Below are 18,198 nucleotides of genomic sequence, written 5' to 3'. Positions count from 1 at the left end.
CCACTGGCAGGAAGTCCTCCCGGTGGCCCTTCACTCCATCCGGTCGCTGCTCTGTACAACCACAAATCAGACACCTCATGAACGTCTCCTTGTTTTCCTCAGGAAGTCCTCCTCCGGGACCTCGCTCCCAACCTGGCTAGCGACACCCGGACCTATCCTGCTTCGGAGACATGTGAGGGCGCACAAGTCGGACCCGTTGGTCAAGAGGGTCCACCTGCTGCACGCCAACCCCCAATACGCCTATGTAGCATTCCCTGACGTCCACCAAGACACGGTCTTCCTTCGGGACCTGGCGCCCGCCGGAGCCCCACGCGCACTCGTACCAGTGCCCCCACCCTCCCCGCAGCACCTGACCGGAGGGTCCGTACTCCCGCCGCCCCTGCCTAGGCCTGAACAAGCCCCGACGCCCCCTACAGGCGCCCCCCCAGCCCTCTTTTCACCCCAACAGCGCCGCCTAGGGGTGACGAAGCTGCCTGGGAGGATGACACCACTTTCCCAGAGTCGCAACCGCTGGGACCCCCATCAGGATCACCGCCGAAGACCAGACGCTCCAGAAGGACGACCAGGCCATCCGATCGACTGATTGCTGCACCATGAACACTTTGCTATTACCCTCGACATCACGGCACCTCCATACCTGGTCCTACCATGCGAAAGGCGACATTAACGCTGGCCATCACCCCGTCGGGCTCTTTTTTAACAGGGGGTGAATGTGGTAATACCAGGTATTGCGGTACCTGAGAGGTGGATGACCATTGGCTAGACCCAGGAGTCTACCATTGGCTGATGTGAGGCGGAGCTAAGAACCAATGCCATCCCAGCAGCCTTCACTTTCTGTATCTAAGCTGCTGGGGAACAATTCTAGCCGATTAAAGCCTATTAGTTATGACTCACCTTGTCGCGAGAGTAATTGATTGCGCATCAGAATGGAAATCATGCAAGTTCTGTAACTGTTGTGTAATCTTCCCCACCCAATTCTCACTTCTCTCTTCCATCCAGTTTTTTCTTTTGGTAGTAAAAGCAAAAACAAATCCAAGTGTTAGTGCCATTTTATAATGCAGCCACAATCTAGTCAGTGTATAAAACCTTCTGTGAGAGGCACATATGCATCCAATATGGTGCTGCATCTTAAATCCTGAACTTTTAAACTCTTAAGATCATTCTGTCATTCTGTGATGAGCTTCACCAACAATGTGGGAGTAACACTTTTTCAACGTGGTTTTCATGACACATACTCAGGCTTAGATATTTGGTATTTCAATCATACATTTAAATGTTTTGGTTACTTTAGCTTCCCTAATGAAAACATCTCAATCTATTTCAAGCTGACATTTCCTGTTTTTGTTTCCAGCCTTTCAGTAAAAAGCACGACTGAGTGACCTTAGCAACCCTGTTTTCTGCGTTATATCACATTAAAGCATTTTCTCCAAATCCCATTTGTCACCACATTCCTACTTTTTTGGATCAGAGAGGGACCAAGTTGATCCAAACCATTTCTACCACAAGCATTCCTGATGATTATAATGTCCACAGTGTCACAAACCACGCTGATGTTATCTGCGAGGGTATCCCGACTTGGAACGTGGGGGGTGTATAGTTTTATTTTGTTTTGGTTTGAAGAGACGAGTGAAACCCCAGCGAGAATAAACAGCCCAGACGTCATGTAACAATTATTAAAAACTATTTATTCAAGTAAAGAAAGGACAAACACACAGGAACTACTCTGTACTCAAATAATTACGAAGTATGAATTACTAAACACAGTTTTTGTGGGACATACTGTAGCCATCTGGGATGGCCACGTCCCGATTACAAAATTACACTTGCAAAGAATGCAGGGAAAATTGGACAATACTGAGAAACAAGCAGGTACAAGGTCTGTCTGTTGATTAGAGCCTTGGCTCTCAGACAGGACAGAAACTGCGAAGCCATCTACATACTAATGAACCATCTTCGGGGACAAAAGGGAAACATTTAGATACACAATGTTAAGGCAGACACCCCGGCGCCAGAGGAGACTCGAACAAAGCAGACCAACAGTCACCTAGGACACGCCCAGCGATCAGGGGACCACCCCTCTATTGGAGGATGATCGATAAGAATGATTGGGAAAGGCCCAATTAATTGAGGCCAGGTTCAAGGCCTGCCCAAAAGCGCGCAAAGCCCTTTTAGGTATAAAAGGTATTCCCCAAGAAAGAATCTTCTTTGGCCTTGGCTCTCAGCGAGAAGAAAGACCAGTCTAGCAGCTACACCAGACCAAGTAAGTTCCAAGTCAACGTACGCTACGAGATAGACGCTCCTAGTTGCTATCCTGTAAACGGCTCAACCCAGCAGCCTCAGAACCAAGCAACAGCCATTGTTCCTCTGACTGAGTGGGCACCCAAAGCTAAGTATAGGCTTTAGTAATAGTGATAGTTTAGTTTGTAGAGTTTATGCATGAGTAGATTTGACTGTGTGTAAATAAATGAGCATTGCTTTTGAACTTACTAACTGGTGTATCGAGTCTGTGAGCAGTATTCGGTTCTGAACCTTCTGGCGGTGTCGAAAGATACCTGGCGATTCTTGAGCAAACGTAATTAAACAAAGCCAAATTAAGAGACAACACCAAAGAGAGCAACAATACCCCTTATTCCAAAATGTATCTACCACAAGACCGTAAGACTTCCCTGTTCACCAAACAACAGCCAAATTAAATAACCAGCTTATAGTTACCACACAATACAGGGATGATAATCAAGTCTGGGAAACATCTTTTCCTGGTCCAGTGAAGATGTTTAAAACTGCTGTTGCAAAGGTTTTCTGCACTGCCTTGGCTCTGAGATTTAGAGGCTTGGCCTCTAGGCTGCTCGCTGAAATACAAGCTTATCTGCTTCTAAGGCTGATAGGTGTTAACTGCCTGCTTTGCTTCTGATCATCCTGCCAATTATATCTTTGTTCCTCATTGATTATGCTTTCTATTTGGCTGCCCACGCCTATCATCTTCGTTGACTATATATTAAAATATGTATACCTCATTGATCTCCCTAAACATCCAGCAGTTCTTCCTCACAAGCTATTCACATCTGTTTTTTATCTAAACTGTGATCTAAGGCTGTTATTAGGAGAGACGCATATCATTGGAGTCTTTTGAATACTATCTCTAGGCAGATTTCTACCTGTTGCTGGACATCTCATATCCTATTACGTTTTGTTAAATTTGTTTTACTGATGTTGCTAGGCAAATTCATGACAATACAAAGAAAGAGCCTACACTTGTATAGTGCTTTTATTCACAATACCATAAAACACTACCCAGCCAATTAATTTATTTTTTTAAGGTTTCGTTTGTTTCATTGGCAAATATACCATTCATAAGAGCATAAGAAATAGGAGCAGTAAACCATACAGCTCCTCGAGCCTACACTGCCATTCAGTAAGTCATGGCCAGGACATTAATGCCCTGCAATGATACATCTCTCCCCAGCAGATGTGGCAAGACATTTTAATCTCCATTCTGTTGGGCAGGACTGTAATATTCCACCAGGTGGGAGGAACTGTAAAATCATAGCCCGTAGCTAATCTCCCACCTCAACTCCACTTCCTCGTCTGTTCCCCAAAATATGACCCCATGTCAGAATTGTGCCTTCCATTCATCTCATTTCAGGTGCTGCCCTTCCAGCTTTGATCCCAGCTCCTCCAGTACCAATCCTCGTGGGCTATCTTCCCAGCACGCCTATCTTGCCACAATTTGTATACATCAAGGTGCCACAAACAAAAACGGAAAGAAATGGCTGGAATATTCAGTTTGGTGGTGTTGGTTGAGGGAGAAGTGCTGGCAGGACACTGAGACACTTTGCTGTTCTTCAAGTAATGCTTTGAGACATTTTGCATCCACCTTAGTAGGCAGATGTTTAACATAGTGATCTGACGCCCCCCTCTAAAACTGTATTAAAACATTAGCCAAGATTACACGCTTGTGTTTGAAGTAGGGCTTTTGGATAATGCACAGCCACATACTGTTGTGTTCAAGTTGACTGTCTGTGCTGTGTCCAGAGTTCAGTCTAATTAGAAAATAAGTTCTTTAATTTTTCCAATCCGACTGCTTCCCAGCTGTGTCCTACAGCTCTCATCACAGCTTTTAAAGTCAGTGGGGGTTGGAGGGGGCGGGGGGGGGCGGCAGTGTTAGGTTCTGCAAGGAATTGTACACTAATAATCTCGATTTCCTGGATGGAGTGCACGAAGCCCTGTGCAGCCTGTCGCGCATATTAATCATGCCTTATTTTTGCAGGTCTTTCTGAAAGCTGAGTAACAGCTGGGTTTGAATGTGAATATATATGAAAAAAGTGCATGTCAGCATCATGAAATATGAAACACATGCACAGCCATCAGATGGCCAATAACAAAAGGGTTGAGAACTTTGTTTCCCGCTTTCCTATGGAAAGTAATTCAGCCCCTTCAAACCGTAAGGCCCTATCATAAACCTATTGAAACTGACCATTGCAGAATGGTGAATGAAACTCTCTTCCACTGATTTCCAAAAATGGTTCTGATTGTGAGCAATTTTCAGACTCTAAATGGATAACTGGTGCAATATTTCATTAAATTGTTTCCCATTTTTTCTTGATTCCGAAGTATTCATATTGTTATTGTATAAAAGTCTGGTTATAACACAAAACCTGGTCTGAGTTGTTGCATTGGTTAGAATCCGACTGCAGTCACAATTCAGCGTGATTTTAATTGGTTTGTTTAATTTAGTTGTGATTCAAATCCTGAAGCACCGTACACAACAAAAAAGACCCACACACTATTTGCAGTCCAGTATAGGTTGAACTTTTCCTGGAATCTCCTGCAGTGTGAATATCCACATCCTGGAATCTCCGGCTGTGTGAATATCCACATCCTGGAATCTCCTGCAGTGTGAATAACCACATCCTGGAATCTCCGGCAGTGTGAATATCCACATCCTGGAATCTCCGGAAGTGTGAATATCCACATCCTGAAATCTCCGGCAGTGTGAATATCCACATCCTGGAAACTCTGCTGTGAGAATATCCACATCCTGGAATATCTTGCAGTGTGAATATCCACATCCTGGAATATCCTGCAGTGTGAATATCCGCATCCTGGAATATCCAGCAGTGTGAATATCCACATCCTGGAATCTCCGGCAGTGTGAATATTCACATCATGGAATCTCCGGCAGTGTGAATATCCACATCCTGGAATCTCCTGCATTGTAAATATCCACATCCTGGAATCTCCGGCAGTGTGAATATCCACATATTGGAATCTCCGGCATTGTGAATATCCACATCCTGGAATCTCCTGCAGTGTGAATAGCCACATCCTGGAATCTCCGGCTGTGTGAATATCCACATCCTGGAATCTCCGGCTGTGTGAATATCCACATCCTGGAATCTCCTGCATTGTGAATATCCACATCCTGGAATCTCCGGCTGTGTGAATATCCACATCCTGGAATCTCCAGCAGTGTGAATATCCACATCCTGAAATCTCCGGCAGTGTGAATATCCACATCCTGGAATCTCCGGCTGTGTCAATATCCACATCCTGGAATCTCCTGCAGTGTGAATATCCACATCCTGAAATCTCCGGCAGTGTGAATATCCACATCCTGGAAACTCTGCTGTGAGAATATCCACATCCTGGAATATCCTGCAGTGTGAATATCCACATCCTGGAATATCCTGCAGTGTGAATATCCGCATCCTGGAATATCCTGCAGTGTGAATATCCACATCCTGGAATCTCCGGCAGTGTGAATATTCACATCATGGAATCTCCGGCAGTGTGAATATCCACATCCTGGAATCTCCTGCATTGTAAATATCCACGTCCTGGAATCTCCGGCAGTGTGAATATCCACATCCTGGAATCTCCGGCGTGTGAATATCCACATCCTGGAATCTCCGGCTGTGTGAATATCCACATCCTGGAATCTCCTGCAGTGCGAATAGCCACATCCTGGAATCTCCGGCTGTGTGAATATCCACATCCTGGAATCTCCTGCAGTTTGAATATCCACATCCTGGAATCTCCAGCTGTGTGAATATCCACATCCTGGAATCTCCTGCATTGTGAATATCCACATCCTGGAATCTCCGGCTGTGTGAATATCCACATCCTGGAATCTCCTGCAGTGTGAATATCCAAATCCTGAAATCTCCGGCAGTGTGAATATCCACATCCTGGAATCTCCGGCTGTGTGAATATCCACATCCTGGAATCTCCTGCAGTGTGAATATCCAAATCCTGAAATCTCCGGCAGTGTGAATATTCACATCCTGGAATCTCCGGCTGTGTGAATATCCACATCCTGGAATCTCCGGCTGTGTGAATATCCACATCCTGGAATCTCCGGCTGTGTGAATATCCACATCCTGGAATCTCCGGCTGTGTGAATATCCACATCCTGGAATCTCCGGCAGTGTGAATATCCACATCCTGGAATCTCCGGCTGTGTGAATATCCACATCCTGGAATCTCCTGCAGTATGAATATCCACATCCTGGAAACTCTGCTGTGAGAATATCCACATCCTGGAATATCCTGCAGTGTGAATATCCACATCCTGGAATATCCTGCAGTGTGAATATCCACATCCTGGAATCTCCGGCAGTGTGAATATCCACATCATGGAATCTCCGGCAGTGTGAATATCCACATCCTGGAATCTCCTGCAGTGTGAATATCCACATCCTGAAATCTCCGGCATTGTAAATATCCACATCCTGGAATATCCTGCAGTGTGAATATCCACATCCTGGAATCTCCGGCTGTGTGAATATCCACATCCTGGAATCTCCTGCAGTGTGAATATCCACATCCTGGAATCTCCGGCTGTGTGAATATCCACATCCTGGAATATCCTGCAGTGTGAATATCCGCATCCTGGAATATCCTGCAGTGTGAATATCCACATCCTGGAACCTCCGGCAGTGTGAATATCCACATCCTGGAATCTCCTGCAGTGTGAATATCCACATCCTGGAATCTCCGGCTGTGTGAATATGCACATCCTGGAATATCCTGCAGTGCGAATAGCCACATCCTGGAATCTCCGGCTGTGTGAATATCCACATCCTGGAATCTCCTGCAGTGTGAATATCCACATCCTGGAATCTCCGGCTGTGTGAATATCCACATCCTGGAATCTCCTGCATTGTGAATATCCACATCCTGGAATCTCCGGCTGTGTGAATATCGACATCCTGGAATCTCCTGCAGTGTGAATATCCACATCCTGAAATCTCCGGCAGTGTGAATATCCACATCCTGGAATATCCTGCTGTGTGAATATCCACATCATGGAAACTCTGCTGTGAGAATATCCACATCCTGGAATATCCTGCACTGTGAATATCCACATCCTGGAATATCCTGCAGTGTGAATATCCGCATCCTGGAATATCCTGCAGTGTGAATATCCGCATCCTGGAATATCCTGCAGTGTGAATATCCACATCCTGGAATCTCCGGCAGTGTGAATATTCACATCCTGGAATCTCCGGCAGTGTGAATATCCACATCCTGGAATCTCCTGCAGTGTGAATATCCACTTCCTGGAATCTCCGGCTGTGTGAATATCCACGTCCTGGAATCTCCTGCAGTGTGAATAGCCACATCCTGGAATCTCCGGCTGTGTGAATATCCACATCCTGGAATCTCCTGCAGTGTGAATATCCACATCCTGGAATATCCTGCAGTGTGAATATCCACATCCTGGAATCTCCGGCTGTGTGAATATCCACATCCTGGAATCTCCTGCATTGTTAATATCCACATCCTGGAATCTCCGGCTGTGTGAATATCCACATCCTGGAATCTCCTGCAGTGTGAATATCCACATCCTGAAATCTCCGGCAGTGTGAATATCCACATCCTGGAATCTCCGGCTGTGTGAATATCCACATCCTGGAATCTCCGGCTGGGTGAATATCCACATCCTGGAATCTCCTGCAGTGTGAATATCCACATCCTGAAATCTCCGGCAGTGTGAATATCCACATCCTGGAAACTCTGCTGTGAGAATATCCACATCCTGGAATATCCTGCAGTGTGAATATCCACATCCTGGAATCTCCGGCAGTGTGAATATCCACATCATGGAATCTCCGGCAGTGTGAATATCCACATCATGGAATCTCCGGCAGTGTGAATATCCACGTCCTGGAATCTCCGGCTGTGTGAATATCCACATCCTGGAATCTCCGGCTGTGTGAATATCCACATCCTGAAATCTCCGGCAGTGTGAATATCCACATCTTGGAATCTCCGGCTGTGTCAATATCCACATCCTGGAATCTCCGGCAGTGTGAATATCCACATCCTGACATCTCCGGCAGTATGAATATCCACATCCTGGAAACCCTGCTGTGAGAATATCCACATCCTGGAATCTCCGGCTGTGTGAATATCCACATCCTGGAATATCCTGCAGTGTGAATATCCACATCCTGGAATATCCTGCAGTGTGAATATCCACATCCTGGAATCTCCGGAAGTGTGAATATCCACACCATGGAATCTCCGGCAGTGTGAATATCCACATCCTGGAATCTTCTGCATTGTAAATATCCACATCCTGGAATCTCCGGCAGTGTGAATATCCACATCCTGGAATCTCCGGCAATGTGAATAACCACATCCTGGAATCTCCGGCAGTGTGAATATCCACATCCTGGAATCTCCTGCATTGTGAATATCCACATCCTGGAATCTCCTGCAGTGTGAATATCCACATCCTGGAATCTCCTGCAGTGTGAATAGCCACATCCTGGAATCTCCGGCTGTGTGAATATCCACATCCTGGATCTCCTGCAGTGTGAATATCCACATCCTGGAATCTCCGGCTGTGTGAATATCCACATCCTGGAATCTCCTGCATTGTGAATATCCACATCCTGGAATCTCCGGCTGTGAATATCCACATCCTGGAATCTCCGGCTGTGTGAATATCCACATCCTGAAATCTCCTGCAGTGTGAATATCCACATCCTGAAATCTCCGGCAGTTTGAATATGCACATCCTGGAAACTCTGCTGTGAGAATATCCACATCCTGGAATATCCTGCAGTGTGAATATCCACATCCTGCAATCTCCTGCAGTGTGAATATCCACATCCTGGAATATCCTGCAGTGTGAATATCCACATCCTGGAATCTCCGACTGTGTGAATATCCACATCCTGGAATCTCCTGCAATGTGAATAGCCACATCCTGGAATCTCCGGCTGTGTGAATATCCACATCCTGGAATCTCCTGCAGTGTGAATATCCACATCCTGGAATCTCCAGCTGTGTGAATATCCACATCCTGGAATCTCCTGCAGTGTGAATATCCACATCCTGGAATCTCTGGCAGTGTGTGAATATCCACATGCTGGAATCTCCTGCATTGTGAATATCCACATCCTGGAATCTCCTGCAGTGTGAATATCCACATCCTGGAATCTCCGGCAGTGTTAATAGCCACATCCTGGAATCTCCTGCAGTGTGAATATCCACATCCTGGAATCTCCGGCAGTGTGAATATCCTCATCCTGGAATCTCCTGCTGTGAGAATATCCACATCCTGGAAACTCCTGCACTGTGCAGATCCACATCCTGGAATCTCCGGCAGTGTGAATATCCACATCCTGGAAACTCTGCTGTGAGAATATCCACATCCTGGAATATCCTGCAGTGTGAATATCCACATCCTGGAATCTCCGGCAGTGTGAATATCCACATCATGGAATCTCCGGCAGTGTGAATATCCACATCATGGAATCTCCGGCAGTGTGAATATCCACGTCCTGGAATCTCCGGCTGTGTGAATATCCACATCCTGGAATCTCCGGCTGTGTGAATATCCACATCCTGGAATCTCCTGCAGTGTGAATATTCACATCCTGAAATCTCCGGCAGTGTGAATATCCACATCTTGGAATCTCCGGCTGTGTTAATATCCACATCCTGGAATCTCCGGCAGTGTGAATATCCACATCCTGACATCTCCGGCAGTATGAATATCCACATCCTGGAAACCCTGCTGTGAGAATATCCACATCCTGGAATCTCCGGCTGTGTGAATATCCACATCCTGGAATATCCTGCAGTGTGAATATCCACATCCTGGAATATCCTGCAGTGTGAATATCCACATCCTGGAATCTCCGGAAGTGTGAATATCCACACCATGGAATCTCCGGCAGTGTGAATATCCACATCCTGGAATCTTCTGCATTGTAAATATCCACATCCTGGAATCTCCGGCAGTGTGAATATCCACATCCTGGAATCTCCGGCAATGTGAATAACCACATCCTGGAATCTCCGGCAGTGTGAATATCCACATCCTGGAATCTCCTGCATTGTGAATATCCACATCCTGGAATCTCCTGCAGTGTGAATATCCACATCCTGGAATCTCCTGCAGTGTGAATAGCCACATCCTGGAATCTCCGGCTGTGTGAATATCCACATCCTGGATCTCCTGCAGTGTGAATATCCACATCCTGGAATCTCCGGCTGTGTGAATATCCACATCCTGGAATCTCCTGCATTGTGAATATCCACATCCTGGAATCTCCGGCTGTGAATATCCACATCCTGGAATCTCCGGCTGTGTGAATATCCACATCCTGAAATCTCCTGCAGTGTGAATATCCACATCCTGAAATCTCCGGCAGTTTGAATATGCACATCCTGGAAACTCTGCTGTGAGAATATCCACATCCTGGAATATCCTGCAGTGTGAATATCCACATCCTGCAATCTCCTGCAGTGTGAATATCCACATCCTGGAATATCCTGCAGTGTGAATATCCACATCCTGGAATCTCCGGCTGTGTGAATATCCACATCCTGGAATCTCCTGCAATGTGAATAGCCACATCCTGGAATCTCCGGCTGTGTGAATATCCACATCCTGGAATCTCCTGCAGTGTGAATATCCACATCCTGGAATCTCCAGCTGTGTGAATATCCACATCCTGGAATCTCCTGCAGTGTGAATATCCACATCCTGGAATCTCTGGCAGTGTGTGAATATCCACATGCTGGAATCTCCTGCATTGTGAATATCCACATCCTGGAATCTCCTGCAGTGTGAATATCCACATCCTGGAATCTCCGGCAGTGTTAATAGCCACATCCTGGAATCTCCTGCAGTGTGAATATCCACATCCTGGAATCTCCGGCAGTGTGAATATCCTCATCCTGGAATCTCCTGCTGTGAGAATATCCACATCCTGGAAACTCCTGCACTGTGCAGATCCACATCCTGGAATCTCCGGCAGTGTGACTATCCACATCCTGGAATATCCTGCAGTGTGAATATCCACATCCTGGAATATCCTGCACTGTGAAGATCCACATCCTGGAATCTCCCGCAGTGTGTGATTATCCACATCCTGGAATCTCCGGCAGTGTGAATATCCACATCCTGGAATCTCATGCATTGTCAATATCCACATCCTGGAATCTCCTGCACTGTGAATATCCACATCCTGGAATCTCCTGCACTGTGAAGATCCACGTCCTGGAATCTCCTGCAGTGTGAATATCCACATCCTGGAATCTCCTGCACTGTGCAGATCCACATCCTGGAATCTCCGGCAGTGTGAATATCCACGTCCTGGAATCTCCTGCACTGCGAAGATCCACGTCCTGGAATCTCCGGCAGTGTGAATATCCACATCCTGGAATCTCCTGCACTGTGCAGATCCACATCCTGGAATCTCCGGCAGTGTGAATATCCACATCCTGGAATCTCTGGCAGTGTGTGAATATCCACATCCTGGAATCTCCTGCTGTGTGAATATCCACATCCTGGAATCTCCGGCAGTGTGAATATCCACATCCTGGAATATCCGGCAGTGTGAATATCCACATCCTGGAATCTCCTGCAGTGTGAATATCCACATCCTGGAATCTCCTGCAGTGTGAATAACTACATCCTGGAATCTCCCGCTGTGTGAATAACCACATCCTGGAATCTCATGCACTGTGAATAACCACATCCTGGAATCTCCCGCTGTGTGAATATCCACATCCTGGAATCTCCAGCTGTGTGAATATCCACATCCTGGAATCTCCGGCAATGTGTGAATATCCACATCCTGAAATCTCCTGCACTGTGAATATCCACATCCTGGAATCTCCTGCACTGTGAATATACACAACCTGGAATCTCCTGCACTGTGAAGATCCATATCCTGGAATATCCTGCAGTGTGAATATCCACATCCTGGAATCTCCTGCAGTGTGAATATCCACGTCCTGGAATCTCCGGCTGTGTGAATATCCACATCCTGGAATCTCCGGCTGTGTGAATATCCACATCCTGGAATCTCCGGCTGTGTTAATATCCACATCCTGGAATCTCCAGCTGTCTGAATATCCACATCCTGGAATCTCCGGCAGTGTGAATATCCACATCCTGGAATCTCCGGCAGTGTGAATATCCACATCCTGGAATCTCCGGCAGTGTGAATATCCACATCCTGAAAAATCCTGCAGTGTGAATATCCACATCCTGGAATCTCCTGCTGTTTGAATATCCACATCCTGGAATCTCCTGCAGTGTGAATATCCACATCCTGGAATCTCCGGCAGTGTGAATATCCACATCCTGGAATCTCCGGCAGTGTGAATATCCACATCCTGGAATCTCCGGCAGTGTGAATATCCACATCCTGGAAACTCCTGCAGTGTGAATATCCACATCCTGGAATCTCCTGCATTGTGAATATCCACATCCTGGAAACTCCGGCTGTCTGAATATCCACATCCTGGAATCTCCTCCATTGTGAATATCCACATCCTGGAATCTCCTGCTGTGTGAATATCCACATCCTGGAATCTCCGGCAGTGTGAATATCCACATCCTGGAATATCCGGCAGTGTGAATATCCACATCCTGGAATCTCCTGCAGTGTGAATATCCACATCCTGGAATCTCCTGCAGTGTGAATAACTACATCCTGGAATCTCCCGCTGTGTGAATAACCACATCCTGGAATCTCATGCACTGTGAATAACCACATCCTGGAATCTCCCGCTGTGTGAATATCCACATCCTGGAATCTCCAGCTGTGTGAATATCCACATCCTGGAATCTCCAGCTGTGTGAATATCCACATCCTGGAATCTCCGGCAATGTGTGAATATCCACATCCTGGAATCTCCTGCACTGTGAATATCCACATCCTGGAATCTCCTGCACTGTGAATATACACAACCTGGAATCTCCTGCACTGTGAAGATCCATATCCTGGAATATCCTGCAGTGTGAATATCCACATCCTGGAATCTCCTGCAGTGTGAATATCCACGTCCTGGAATCTCCGGCTGTGTGAATATCCACGTCCTGGAATCTCCGGCTGTGTGAATATCCACATCCTGGAATCTCCGGCTGTGTGAATATCCACATCCTGGAATCTCCGGCTGTGTTAATATCCACATCCTGGAATCTCCGGCCGTGTGAATATCCACATCCTGGAATCTCCGGCAGTGTGAATATCCACATCCTGGAATCTCCAGCTGTCTGAATATCCACATCCTGGAATCTCCGGCAGTGTGAATATCCACATCCTGGAATCTCCGGCAGTGTGAATATCCACATCCTGAAAAATCCTGCAGTGTGAATATCCACATCCTGGAATCTCCTGCTGTTTGAATATCCACATCCTGGAATCTCCTGCAGTGTGAATATCCACATCCTGGAATCTCCGGCAGTGTGAATATCCACATCCTGGAATCTCCGGCAGTGTGAATATCCACATCCTGGAATCCCCGGCAGTGTGAATATCCACATCCTGGAAACTCCTGCAGTGTGAATATCCACATCCTGGAATCTCCTGCATTGTGAATATCCACATCCTGGAAACTCCGGCTGTCTGAATATCCACATCCTGGAATCTCCTCCATTGTGAATATCCACATCCTGGAATCTCCTCCATTGTGAATATCCACATCCTGGAATCTCCGGCAGTGTGAATATCCACATCCTGGAATCTCCTGCAGTGTGAATATCCACATCCTGGAATCTCCTGCAGTGTGAATATCCACATCCTGGAATCTCCGGCAGTGTGGAGGTCCACGTCATAGAATCCCTACACGGCAGAAGGAGGCCCTTTGGCCCGTGTCTACACGGACCATCTGAATGAATACACCACCCAGGCCCACTTCCCCACCCCATCCCTGTAACCCCATAACCCACCTAGCCTTTGGACACAGGGGCAATTCATCATGACCAATCCACCTAACCCACGCATCTTTGGTCTGTGGGAGGAAACTGGATCCCCTGGAGGAAACCCACACAGACACGGGGAGTACGTACAAACTCCACACAGTCACACAAGGCTGGAATTGAACCCCGGTCCTGGCGCTGTGAGGCAGCAGTGCTAAGCATTGTGCCACAGTGTCGCCATTAAAATTAAAATCCATTAAAATTCTTGGACACTGTGTCAAGACATAAAAGTACTGGAAAAGATATAGCTTAGGTTAAACACCATGATAAAATGGCTGCTGCATCATTTCTGGAATAATAGGTACACTTACTTTTAATCCTGCACAGTTTGTATATTAATGTATATTTTGTATAAAGTTGTGACTAGATTTTATTTGCGCTCGTGCAGGTTTCATGTGTTTTATATTTCATGGTGCTGATGTGCCTTTTCTCATATATATTCACTTTAAACCAGCTTACTCCACAACATTAAAAGGACCTTTTATTAGCTGTCCATCATTCAGGTGAAGCAATAGTGTTTTGAATTTATTTTTAATGCTTTAACTGAATTCATTTTGCAAGAGATACATTTAGGTAAAAGATGACCAAGATCTGAAATAGCAAAGTACATCACAAACCAGGAGAATTAGATTTGTCTTTTTGTTCAGTTAGCACAAGAGGCCACTGCCAGGAGACAAAGTGATAGACAGAATGGTGGGAGGGGAAACGCTGGAAAAGGTTACAGAGAGGGAGAAGGGTTACACCATGTAGGAATTTAATCACAAATGTGAAATAGCTCTGATGTTTTGGATTGGATTGGGTTTATTGTCACGTCTACCAAGGTACAGTGAAAAGTATTGTTCTGCAACCGGGTTCGTCAGGGGCAGGCAGCTGGTGGCCAACCTAAGAAGGCTGCTGAATGTGATCATGATGCCCCCGGAGAGTAGGGAGGTAGAGGTACTTGTAGCAATGGATGCTGAGAAGGCTTTCGACCGGGTTGAGTGGGACTATTTATGGGAGGTGTTGGGACGATTTGGGTTCGGGGGAGGGCTTTATCGACTGGGTTAGACTGCTGTACCAGGCTCCAGAGGCGAGTGTGAGGACGATAGGATGACATCTGACTATTTTAGACTGTACCGAAGGACAAGGCATGTGCGTGCCCTCGCCCCACTGCTGTTTGCGCTAGCAATAGAGCCGCTGGCAATTGCCCCGAGAGCTTCTAGGGGTTGGAAGGGGCTTGTACGGGGGTTGGGGGGGTGGAACACAGAGTTTAATTGCACGCCAACGACCTGCTCTTATACATCACGGATCACAGATCCAGTGGCTGGGATGGATGAAATCATGGGAATCCTGAAGGAATTCGGCAGGTTCTCGGGGTACAAACTGAACATGGCAAAGAGTGAGTTGTTTGTAGTCCAGACGAGGGGCCAGGTGGGTCGGTTGAGGGGGCTGCCGTTCAGGCTAGTAGGGGACAGTTTTAGATACTTAGGGATACAGGTGGCGCGGGACTGGGGCCGTCCGCACAAGTTGAACTTATCTCGGTTGGTGGAGCAAATGAGGTCTGAGTTCCGGAGGTGGGATGCGCTCCCACTGACACTAGCGGGGAGAGTGCAGATGGTTAAAATGACAATCCTCCCGAAATTCCTGTTCGTCTTCCAGTGTCTCCCTATTTTCATTCCATTCCCTATTTTCATTTCATTCTTTTTACAAGAAGGTCAATAAAATGATTATGGGATTTGTGTGGGTGGGAACGTTCCCGCAGGTGAGGAGATTGATGGTCGAGAGGAATCTAGGAGAGAGGGGGCTGGGGCTGCCAAACTTTAGTAACTACTACTGGGCGGCCAACATAGCTATGATAAGGAAGTGGATGGTGGATGCGGGGTCAGTTTGGGAGTGAATGGAGGCCGCTTCGTGCAGGGGCACCAGCTTGGCAGCCCTGGTTATGGTGCCCCTGCCGCTCCCGCCGGCACGGTACTCCACCAGCCCTATAGTGGTGTCGACTTTGCGGATCTGGGGCCAATGGAGAAGGCATGTGGGGGAAGTGAGGGCATCGCTTTGGTCCCCAATCTGCGACAATCACCGGTTTGCCCCGGGGAATATGAACGGTGGATTCCGAGCATGGCGGAGGGCTGGGATTGAGAGGATGGGGGATTTGTTCTTGGAAGGGAGCTTCTCGAGCATGAGGGCGTTAGAGGAGAAATTTGGGCTGGCGAGAGGGATCGAGTTCAGGTACTTGCAGGTGCGGGACTTTCTACGCAGACAGATTCCATCCTTCCCACGCCTGCCATTTAGGGGGATCCAGGACAGGGTAGTTTCCAGTGGATGGGTGGGGGAGGGGAGGGTCTCAGATATATATAAAGAGCTTGTGGGAGCAGAGGAGACGCAGATCGAGGAGCTGAAGCTTAAGTGGGAAGAGGAGCTTGGAGGTGAGATGGAAGAGGGCTTATGGGCGGAGGCGTTGAATAGGGTAAACGCGACCGCAACATGCACTAGATTCAGCCTGATTCAATTCAAAATCGTCCACCGGGCACACATGGCAGTGGCCCGGATGAGTACATTTTTTGGGTTGGAAGACAGGTGCGCCAGATGTTCGGTAGGACCGGCGAACCATGTCCACATGTTCTGGCATGTTCAAAACTCAGTGGGTACTGGCAGGGATTCGCGGACGTTATATCCCGGGCACTGAAAACAAGGGTGGTGATGAGTCCAGAGGTGGCTATTTTGGGGGTTTCAGAGGACACGGGAGTCCAGGAGGAGAGAGAGGCTGACGTTTTGGCCTTTGCTTCTCTGGTAGCCCGGCGACGAATTCTGTTGGCATGGAGGGACTCAAAGCCCCCGAAGTTGGAGGCCTGGCTATCAGATATGGCAAGCTTCCTCGGTCTGGAGAAAGTTAAGTTTGCTTTGAGAGGGTCACTGTCAGGGTTCGCCTGGAGGTGGCAACCATTTATCGACTTCGTCACGGAAAATTAATCGTCAGCAGGGGGTGAGGGGGCGGGAGGGGGGGGGTTAGGGTAACGTAGATTAGGAGGGTAGTTAGGCTGGTCCTTTTAGAAGGGGAGCTGGTTTTCTTGCGCTATATTGACTGTTCTTTGCACACTGTTTCATATTGTTGTTTACTATGCCAAAATGTCTTAATAAAATTGTTTATCAAAAAAAAAGTACTGTTCTGCGTACAGTCCAGACAGATCGCTCCATACATGAAAAACAAAGGACATACATAAATACACAATGTAAATACATAGGCACAGACATCGGGTGAATTTTATGGAGTGTAGAACCAGGATGGGCACACGCACAATGAGCATGCTACAACGTTCCGATATTTTAAGCATGAAAACAGATATCTTCAAGCAATTGTTGCTGGAGAAAAATCTTGATCGATTAATTGATGATCATAACAGAAAACAATATGAATTACTTTGCATGCATTTTCTGCACCAATTATGTGACATTATTCCTCCTAAAGGCTTTTAATGCAAGTCCCTTAATATAACCAGATAAGCGAAGTTGACATTGCTGCAAAGTAATTTCAAGTTGATTTAATATAAAAGCAGAAGATGAGAAATAAGATCAACTCTAGATCACTGAACTTCGAGCTTGCTTTGCCATTCAATAAGATTGTAGCTGACATTCTACCTCAACTGTTAGTTGAGCTGTGACGTAGCTATATGCATACAGTCATCAGTGGATAGAGACCCTGCCTCTGAGCCAGAAGCTCCGTGTTCGAATCCACCCCAGGACCTGACGGCCAAGGAAGCTGCGTTCTTAACGTGGCCAAACAGGTTGAGTGTCAACCTGCAAACCTTTCCAATACGCTGGTGGCAAGAGCAAGAGAGACTCGTGGTCAGTCATGCTTGATGAGGTGTGGTACCTCTCATGCTATAAGCGACAGACTAGTGACCTGTTCCAGGAATAACTAGCTATGGAAACAGATGAAGGTCTACCTTAGTGCACCACTAGATGTGGGAAGAGAATTGGAAAAC

At 46.9% G+C, this 18,198-nt stretch overlaps 1 protein-coding gene across 1 annotated transcript in view; it reads left to right on the top strand.

The window, feature by feature from the left end:
- The window catches only part of hrh1 (histamine receptor H1), a 68,879-nt gene that overhangs the window by 34,888 nt on the left and 15,793 nt on the right, over window positions 1–18,198 (top strand). The window lies entirely within an intron of this gene.

Source organism: Scyliorhinus torazame, chromosome 13 (genome assembly GCF_047496885.1).
Source record: "Scyliorhinus torazame isolate Kashiwa2021f chromosome 13, sScyTor2.1, whole genome shotgun sequence".
Classification (NCBI taxonomy): domain Eukaryota; kingdom Metazoa; phylum Chordata; class Chondrichthyes; order Carcharhiniformes; family Scyliorhinidae; genus Scyliorhinus; species Scyliorhinus torazame.
Note: the sequence above shows the minus strand (reverse complement) of the source record. Positions and strands in the feature narration are given on the sequence as shown.